This window comes from Papio anubis, chromosome 13 (genome assembly GCF_008728515.1).
Source record: "Papio anubis isolate 15944 chromosome 13, Panubis1.0, whole genome shotgun sequence".
NCBI lineage: Eukaryota > Metazoa > Chordata > Mammalia > Primates > Cercopithecidae > Papio > Papio anubis.
In genome coordinates this window covers 75,112,750-75,122,548 of record NC_044988.1, presented here as the reverse complement: position 1 = coordinate 75,122,548, position 9,799 = coordinate 75,112,750, and the positions used below count along the sequence as shown (strand labels likewise).

At 44.7% G+C, this 9,799-nt stretch overlaps 1 long non-coding RNA gene across 1 annotated transcript; it reads right to left on the bottom strand.

Annotated features, from left to right (window-relative positions):
* Positions 1–2,329: 2,329 nt before the first annotated feature.
* LOC110741374 lies at positions 2,330–6,841 on the bottom strand. The gene is made up of 3 exons (XR_002517476.2): positions 6,399–6,841; positions 4,483–4,599; positions 2,330–3,140 (listed from the first exon to the last, which is right to left on the bottom strand). It is a non-coding gene; the product is annotated as an uncharacterized LOC110741374 (long non-coding RNA).
* Between the last annotated feature and the right edge of the window lie 2,958 nt (positions 6,842–9,799).

Below are 9,799 nucleotides of genomic sequence, written 5' to 3'. Positions count from 1 at the left end.
AGAACCACAGCGTTCTCCAGGAAGTTCTATATGCATCACTACATTGTTTTCTGGCTTTTCGCATTGACAATGCTTTTTGCTCATTTGTCAGCAACCAATTTCTTTCTTCTCTGTTCAGGATGCCTGTAGAATTTGTTTCTTTTTCTTTGAAATCCAATTTTTTAAAGACTTTTTTTCAATTCAGAAATATTTTTATTGCCTTTTTCTTTGTTTATTGCCTGTACTCCATTTGTTATGGATTCTTTTTCTAGAATACCTAATTATGAAGTGAATTTCTGCTCTCTATTGCTGGTAGTTTCTATCTTCTTTCATATTGCTTGAATATCTTTGGCCTTTTCCTCTGCATTCTGAAAACATTTAAAGTTCATTTTCTACCTGATTGATTTTCTTTTTTTTTTTTTTCTTTTTTCTTTTTTTTTTTTTTTTGAGACAAAGTCTCACTCTGTCACCCAGGCTGGAGTGCAGTGGCGTGATCTCGGCTCACTGCAACCTCCACCTTCCAGGTTCAAGCAATTCTCCTGCCTCAGCTTCCGAAGTAGCTGGGACTACAGGCGCCTGCCGCCATGCCCGGCTACTTTTTTGTATTTTAGTAGAGACAAGGTTTCACCGTGTTGCCCAGGCTGATCTCGAACTCCTGAGCTCAGGCAATCCATCTGCCTCAACCTCCCAAAGCGCCAGGATTACAGTCATGAGCCACCACACCCAGTCTAACTGCTTTTTTATAGTAGTGTGTCTTCACTTTCTTTATCCTTATATGGATTTTATTTTAGCTACTATACTTTTTTCATTTCTACGCATCATTTTATGTTCTTACTCCCCATCCCCACCCCCCATAACAGCCTGGTCAGTTTAATGGAAGAAAGTATCCTCTTTTTAGGAATTGATATTTTTTTAATGGTTTCATTTACTTGCACAAAATCTATTTCAGAAGAAAGTGAATTTGCTTAGTCACAGTACATTACCATGCTTCTCTTGTGCTACAGAACTTTTCCATAAACCTTATATTGATTTTTCTATACTCTCATCTTTATGAAGGAGATATATACTAGCCCAGTATTGAAACATTGCCAAGAAAGAATTGTTCTGGGACTAGTCAAAGATTGGGTGCAGGATGCCCTCCCAATTCCCTCACACTCCCAGCTTCAGATCCAAAGGAGGAAAGAGTTCCAACAGGTTATAAATGCACATATATATATATATATATATATACACACACACACACACACACACACACACACACATATATATATATTTTTTTTTTTGAGACGGAGTTTCACTCTTGTCACCCAGGCTGTAGTGCAATGGCACGATCTCAGCTCACTGCAACCTCCACCTCCCAGGTCCAAGCAATTCTCTTGCCTCAGCCTCCCAAGTACTTGGGATTACAGGTGCCCATCACACTGGCTAATTTTTGTATTTTTGGTAGAGACAGGGTTTCCCCATGTTGACCAGGCTAGCCTTGAACTCCTGACCTGAGGTGAACCGCCCGCCTCAGCCTCCCAAAGTGTTGACATGGGCCACCGCAACTGGCTAAATGCATATATTAAATGACCTAGACAGTGGCAGAGCTACCTTCGGGAAGTGCTGAAGAGTGGAGGGGTACCTCTTAACATCTAAAGGAACCAAAGACAGAAAAAGGCCTCATGCTGTGCCCTCACTGAATATATCCCTGGCCCCACAGTATTTTAGTGGAAGAGTAAACTAAGATCCAGAGAAGTCAAGCCATCTCTCCAGTCATGCCATAGTCTGCACTTGAACCCAGATACCCTGACCTCCACATTCAAGTCATCACATGTGACCACACCAGCTGTGCACTGCACATCCAGATAGCTCCATTTACAGCACTACAATGCAAAGGGCACCCTTAGAGTTGGGCACTGTGGCAGCCTAAATTCACGGATCTTATTTTTAAATCTCTATGGAATTTTCTCTGTTCACTTGTGGCCTCTTTATCATAATATACCCTTTTCATTTTATGAGTACATTATCTTGAATAATTCACATTCTTCATAATCCTTTTAAAGTTCCCTTATTTTCCTTAAATTGTCCCTACTTTCTCTGGGGTCAGTTCTGTTTGTTCATTCTCATTTTATGCTGCTCACTCTCTTCACGAGCCTGGTGAGCACTGGCTCTCCATTCACATTTCTGCAGAATGGTCTAGGTCAAGCTTGTTCAACCCCCACAGCCCCACAGCCCGCAGGCTGCATGCAGCCCAGGATGGCTTCGAATGCGGCCCAACACAAATTCATCAACTTTCTTAAAACATTATGAGATTTTATTTTTTTGCAATTATCTTTTTTTTTAGCTCATCAGCTATTATTAGCACTAGTGTCTTTTATATGTGGCCCAAGACAATTCTTCTTCCAATGTGGCCCAGGGAAGCCAAAAGATTGGACACCCTTGATAGGTTAATCAATGCAGAAAGATGGGTTTATGTTTGCCCCTCTAGTAAGAGGAGTGAATGTGGGCTTTTTGTCTGTAGGGGAAGTGTGTTCACTAGAAGGCATCTCTTCCTGGTGTGAGAAAGCAGAGCAGGCGGGTGGCACCATCTCTGACATCCTCTGACCCCAGAGCCTATATTAAGAAGATGCTCTTATGGACTCCAACCATCCATATTGTGGGGCCTGGCCCCTTGCATACAGATTTCTCAATTACTTTAGAAAATATTGATTTCCTTTCAGCCTTAGATGGAAAGAACACTCATTAGTAGTGAGAGAGGCTTTAAAACCTGATCAAGGCAGCCATCCTAGAGACAGTTTGCTCCTTATCTCCAGGTTGGCCATTCCCCCTACTTTCCTTCTGCATTTCTCCACACCACGGACTTCTGGGAGTGGGGCAGGCTCTTCTCCTTCCCACAGAAACCTGCTCCCCATCACTCCTGCTTTCTCTAGGCAGAACTGAGCCCTGGCCCTCTCTAGTCTGGTTTGCGCATGAGCTTAAATATGATACACCTTCTGCCTTCTATATTCTAGAAACTCCTCAAAACAGCTGACCTTCTCCTATGTCACATTCATTCTCACTTTTTAATAAACTCATTTATTTACATACCTTCTTACATTGAATTCACTTATTCCTGTTGACACTTTTAAAGGTGGAAGAGGCTGAATGTGTGTGCTCAGTCTGCCATCTTGAACCAACAGCTAGGTAAAAAAATATCCAACAGTCTGAAGTCAGAGGTAAAGAGCAGCTTGGAATGTTAGAAATATTCTTTATAGTCACTTTCTACAGTGCCTCAAAAAATGACCCTTTTTTCATTCTAAAACTAAAAACATATACATTTATATAGTATATATTCTACATAGATTCTGTTAAAATTCTGTATTTTATATATTTTTATATGCTACAAACTCTATGAATTTTATTTTTTATTTTATTTTATTTTTGAGATGGAGTCTTACTCTGTCACCCAGGTTGGAGTGCAGTGGCACAGTCTTGGCTCACTGCAACCTCTGCCTTCCGGGTTCAAGAGATTCTTCTACCTCACCCTCCCAAGTATCTCGGATTAAAGGCTCCCGCCACTATGCCCAACTAATATTTTGTATTTTTTATTAGAGACGGGGTTTCACCATGTTGGCCACACTGGTCTCAAACTCCTAACCTCAAGTGATCTGCCCACCTCAGCCTCGCAAAGTGCTGGGATTACAAGCATGAGCCACCACGCCCAGCCCAAATTTTATAATTTTATATTTACACACATTTAAGTACATTTATAATTTATATTTTATATAAACTCTATCTAAAATTCTATATATTTTAGAGTAATATGCATTTTTTACAATGACAAAGGAATATTTTTAAAGGGTATTAATACAGTTGTTAGAACAGTGGTTTAGAACTCAGTCCCAGGAAGACCTGAGGTTTGGCAGAGGTGGCTCAAGGATAAAGAAGGAGGATGAGTGAATTAACTCCCAATGTGCCTGCCCTACTTCAGAAAAAGTTCTGCCACTTTTATCTACTTTCTATACTTGGGGTTCTGTGTAAGATTTCAGCTGGAAAATGAGTACCAGGGCCTAAAAACTGTTTGAAACATCCTGTATTAGAGGATTCATATTTGGTGTAGTCCGGGTTTCTGTGATTTATAAATAAGCTTCGTTGTTTATTTAATAAACACTAAAGAGTTGGCTGCTTCTAACAATCAGAATTTATTTTATTAATTCTCTCTGAGAATGTTTGTCCTCCTTGATTGCATCACAGGTTTCTCCTGCCACCTGGTGGCAACATATGTCTATTGCAGGGGCAATTTCTAAATTTATCTGGTATCTGCTGAAGTTGCAAATACAACTCACGAGGCAACGAAGATTTGGAGACGGCTTTTTTACGTCCATTACAAGCTACAAGGCACTTCTACATCAATTATGAATTATGTCATTTGGTCTTCCCACCCTCCCTTTCAGGTGGGTATTCATATTCTCTCCCATTTTCAGGAGAGGAAAAAGTAGCTTAAAAGCTAAGTAACAAAACAAAAAAAGTTGAGTAACTTACCTCAGATGAAGGCCAGAAAGTTATGGGACTCAAACTCAGTCGCAAACTTGTAATGGTTATCAGAGACTGAAGCTTTGTGACAATCTAAAGAGGTTTAAATCCGGAGAGATCGTTGGGCTAGAGGAATAAAATTGACAGTCATCAGAATAGAGGTGATATTTGAAAGCATAGGCTGATCAAAACTTGAAGCCATAGGAAATGGTACAAATGGGTGTCAAACCAAGGTGTTGTGAGCTGGTGGCAGCAGGTGAGAGAAACATAAGTGTTTGGTTTACCAGGAAGCTCGTATGTGGCCGTCTAAAATTGCAATCTGAAGAATGGAAATCTTTGTCCATTGCATGAAAATACATAGTTCAAAGAAGGAGGAAGAAAAGTAGACATAACAGCTCCACTCCACACAGTGCAGATCAAACCTGAAATTCAGTGCCCTACTTGTTATGGGAAGTGATGTAATAGCGAAAAAATAACAAAGCATGACTATTCACAGCTTCTTTCCCTGCTTATCCCTCACTCCCAAAAGGATTCTTTCTTGCCAAATTATCCAACTGTCCCTAAACATTTTTTGTGAGTAGTGGGGTAATTAATAAGGAAGATAATACAAGATGAGGAAGAAGACATCAGGATTTAAAACAGAAAGGGAGAGAACTAAGGACGCGAGGAGAAGAATGTATGCAGAAAAAGGAAAGTGGGACAGACATGAAGAGAGCCCTTACGGGCTGGGTTTAGAAAAGAGTATTTTGGAGTCTATAGTAGGAGAGAAATGAGGCTTTGGTATTCTAGTCTTGTACAGAACATGGGTGGATGGAGAGAGAGCAAACAGAACTGGGCCCAGCCTCAGGTAGGTCATCAGGCAGAGAAGAGCAGATCACACAAGCAAGAGATTGGAGCCTGGAGCAAGTCTCAAATCAAGGCAGATGACAAGAGGTGCAAAAAAGGACCGTAAGGCAAAACTCCTGAGAAAAAGTCCAAGACCAGCTCGATTCTGGGGCAAAATCTGTGCCATCTATGATTTACCTGCCAAAACAGAAACCAGATCCTCAGATGAATGGGTTTCTGCCAATAGATGCCTGAGAGATGGGGCCCCATCCCACTAGATCAAGGAGAAAAGGGAGAGGCTGAATAAAGCTTCCAACACATTCAGGTGCAACTGACAAAACTCTGTCCAGGGCTAAAGGCCCAGCTCTGCCATTTTCTAACTGGTAACCTTAAAAACTCCCCTGGCCTCCAAGGCTTCCACGCCATCCTCTGCACACTTAATGAGTGAAAGTAGCTGGGTGATGTTGAAGGTTCTTCCAGCTCTGACCCTCTGCCTCAGAGTCTCAAAGCATCCCAATTGGTTGCGGGAAAACTAGCTTGTCTCCTTCCCCTAGAAGAGGTTGGGACTGAGCAAAGCAGATCTTCCCTTAAGGCTGCAGGTGTTGCTAAGAGGAGTCCCTCCCCAAACCCCACCCTGTCCTGCAACTTTCATCACCATGCGCTTCATGATCGCCTCCCACTTAGTTTGGAGACATAACCTCCAGCACACTCTTTCATGCACCAACCTCCAACCACATCCTATTCGTCTGAGTTCCCCTTGCTCAACTCAGGGCCTTTGCCCCTACCCGGTCCTCTGTCCACATGGAATGTCACCTGCCAGAAACTCATTCTTTATGCTTCTCAGTAGATTCTATGACAGGAAGGTGCCAGCTCCTTGCTTTCTCAGGCTGAGAGGCGACAATGTGCTAGCAGCCCTCACTCTCCGGGCCTCCTCGGCCTCGGCGTCCACTCTGGCGGCCCTTGAGGAGCCCTTCAGCCCGCCACTGCACTGTGGGAGCCCCATCTCTGGGCTGAGGGAGGCCGGAGCTGGCTCCCTCTGCTTTTGGGGAGGTGTGGAGGGAGAGGCGCGGATGGGAAACGGGGCTGCGCGCGGCACTCACAGTCCAGCGTCAGTTCCGCCGGCCGCGGGCTCGGCAGGCCCCGCACTTGGAGCGGCAGGCCGGCGCCGCAGGCCCAGGGCAGTGAGAGGCTTAACACCCAGGCCAGCAGCTGCGGTGAGTGCGCCGGGTCCCCCAGCAGTGCCGGCCCGCCGGTGCTGCGCTGCAGTTCTCGCGGGGCCTCAGCTGCCTCCTGGCGGGGCAGGGCTCGGGATCTGCAGCCCGCCTAGTGCGAACGCCCGCCCCCCGCGGTGGGCTCCCGCGCGGCCCGAGCCTCCCGGACGAGCGCCGCCCCCCTGCTCAGCGGCACTCAGTCCCATCAACCGCCCAGGGGCCGAGGAGTGCAGGCGCAGGGCGCGGGACTGGCAGGCAGCTCCGGACCCCGGCCCGGTGCGGGATCCACTAGGTGAAGCCAGCTGGGCTCCTGAGTCCACTTGGGACTTGGAGAACTTTTATGTCTAGCTAAGGGATCCTAAACGCACTTTGTGCCTAGCTCAGGGTTTGTAAATACACCAATCAGCACTCTGTGTCTAGCTCAGGGATAGTAAACACACCAATCAGCACTCTGTCAAAACGGGCCAATCAGCTCTCTGTAAAATGGACCAATTAGCAGGATGTGGGTAGGATCAGATAAGGGAATAAAAGCAGGCTGCCCCAGCCAGCGGTGGCAACCCACTCAAGTTCTTTTCAACACCATGTAAGCTTTGTTCTTTTGCTTTTTGCAATAAACTTTGCTGCTGCTCACTCTTTGGGTCCTTGCCACCTTTGAGATGTAACACTCACAGCGAAGGTCTGCAGCTTCACTCCTGAGACCAGTGAGACCGCAAATCCACTGGGAAGAAGGAACAACTCCAGATACACTGCCTTTAAGAGCTGTAACACTCACTGCGAAAGTCTGCAGCTTCACTCCCGAAGTCAGCAAGACCATGAACCCACCAGAAGGAAGAAACTGCGGACAACATCTGAACATCTGAAGGAACAAACTCCAGACTACCATCTTTAAGAACTGTAACACTCACTGTGAGGGTCCGCAGCTTCATTCTTGAAGTCACCTAGACCAAGAACCCACCAATTCTGGACACAAGGCTCTCATCTCTGATTCCTTAGAATCCTAGAATTCTGGAGCTGATGGGTTTAGGGTTTCAGATTATAATCTATGTGAAGGCTTAGCAAATGTTTATTAAGCTACTTAGTAAATGATTTATTAATTTAAATAAGTAATAGGTACATAGATGTATAATTATAATCCAAACACTTCTCACTATGTTCATGTCACCATCTTCATCTGTCACTGGATTTGTACCTGTTCTGTTGACATCTGCTTCCCTTTCCGTCTTTCCTCCTATTAAAACCTAAGCTAGGGCCGAGTGCAGTGGCTCACACCTGTAATCTCAGTACTTTGGGAGGCCAAGGTGGGCAGATCATCACGTCAGGAGTTCCAGACCATCCAACATGGTGAAACCTCATCTCTACTAAAAATGCAAAAATTAGCTGGGCGTGGTGGCAAGTGCCTGTAATCCCAGCTATTTGGGAGGCCGAGGCAGGAGAATTGCTTGAACCAGGGAGTCGGAGGTTCCAGTGAGATGAGATCAGGCCACTCCACTCTGTCATCCAGCCTGGTGACAGAGTGAGACTCCATCTCAAAAATAAAATAAAATAAAATAAATCCTAAACTGGGCCGGACACGCTGACTCATGCCTGTAATCCCAGCACTTTGGGAGGCCGAGGCGGGTGGATCACCTGAGGTCAGGATTTCAAGACTAGCCTGGCCAACATGGTGAAATCCTATCTCTACTAAAAATACAAAAAAAAAAAAAAAAATCAGCCAGGCGTGGTGGTGGACGCCTGTAATCCCAGCTCATCGGGAGGCTGAGGCAGGAGAATCACTTGAATCCAGAAAGTTGAGGTTGCAGTGAGCTGTGATTGCACCATTGCACTCCAGCCTGGGCAACAAGAGTGAAATGCTGTCTAAAAATAAAAACACACACACACCTAAGCTGTATTTATCACTTCTCTGCTCAGAGCCCTCCAGAGGAAAAGCCACAGGTTTTAGAATGGCTTACATAGTCAGCATGGTTAGGTCTCCTTGATTCTCTGATCTCTCCTACCATATTCACTCCACATCTGCCATGCTGGCCTCCTTACTGGTTCATAAATACACCCTACTTCTAACTCTTCCATGACTTTGCCTGCCTGGCTCACGCTTCACACCCTCCAATCTCTGCTCCCATGTCACTTTCTCTGGGAAGAGTTTGCTGACCACCATATTTAAGATTTGCAATACGTTCCTCCCTTGGAATTCTCTATGTGCCTCTCCTGCTTTATTTTTTCCATAGTACTTATCACTTTATGATCTATGACATAATTTACTTATTTTATTTACTTTGTGTCTCTCCTAACAAGCCCTTGAGAAAGGATTTTTGGTCTGCCTTGTTCACTGTTGTATCTCCAGTAGTTGGCACTTAATATTTGATGAATAAAATCTCTGGTTCCCAAGTGGTTTGATTCTAGCATAGTGTCTCATCCAAATAAACTAGTCCAGCAGCCAAAAATAATTTGAACCTTTTATGTTGCTCTTAAGAAACACTTAAGGAGATTACAATCATAACCCAAGTGACACTTCTTAAAATTCCCTTTCCACCCTTCAGTAATTCTTCAGTCCAGCAGCTGCTTCTTCTAAAACCTTCTTTGCCACATCTCTCCCACGTGGAGACTTTCGCAGGTTCTTTACTTTTCCTTCCCCATGGGCCATTGGCCCCCGTGTCCTCATCAGAAGTTACCACCAGGACTTCTGCCTCCACCACCATTGAGCGACACTAGGATACCTGGAGATACCCCCTCACTTTCTACAGAGGGAAATTAGCAGAGTCCTCTAAGAAGTGAAGTTCTCTCATGTTGAGTGCTTTTCCCAAAGTAATTGCAATAAATCTTATTTTTGACAATAGTGTTGTTCCTTTATTACAAATGCAACCTTAGGAAGCAAAAGGCCAGGGACCCCGACTTTTTCCCAAGGAGTCACTCTATGTGTTTGTTAGTGGAAATACTTGTACTCTTACTGTTAACTTATCTATGACCAGTTAGGTAGAGGTTAGAGACTTCCCCTTTCCTCTGAACTTTGAGAACCTTGACATTTCTGGGGAGTTTAGAGGTTGGGAGTCCGGAGGAGCATTACAAGTCACTCAAGGAGAGAAACTGAGTCAAAGCCTGTCTCTCTCTTTAACACACACACACCCTGTCCCCATACCCAAGTGCTCAGCTCTCTGAGGGAGAGATCTGGCTAACTAGAGAAGCAGATTCCAAGGAGCAGCCAGGCTACAAAGCTTTTGATGCCACGGACCCGGTCAGCTCAGCTGGTGGCCAAGACCCTGGAGTAGGAGAATAGGCAATCATCTGGAGAGAAACCC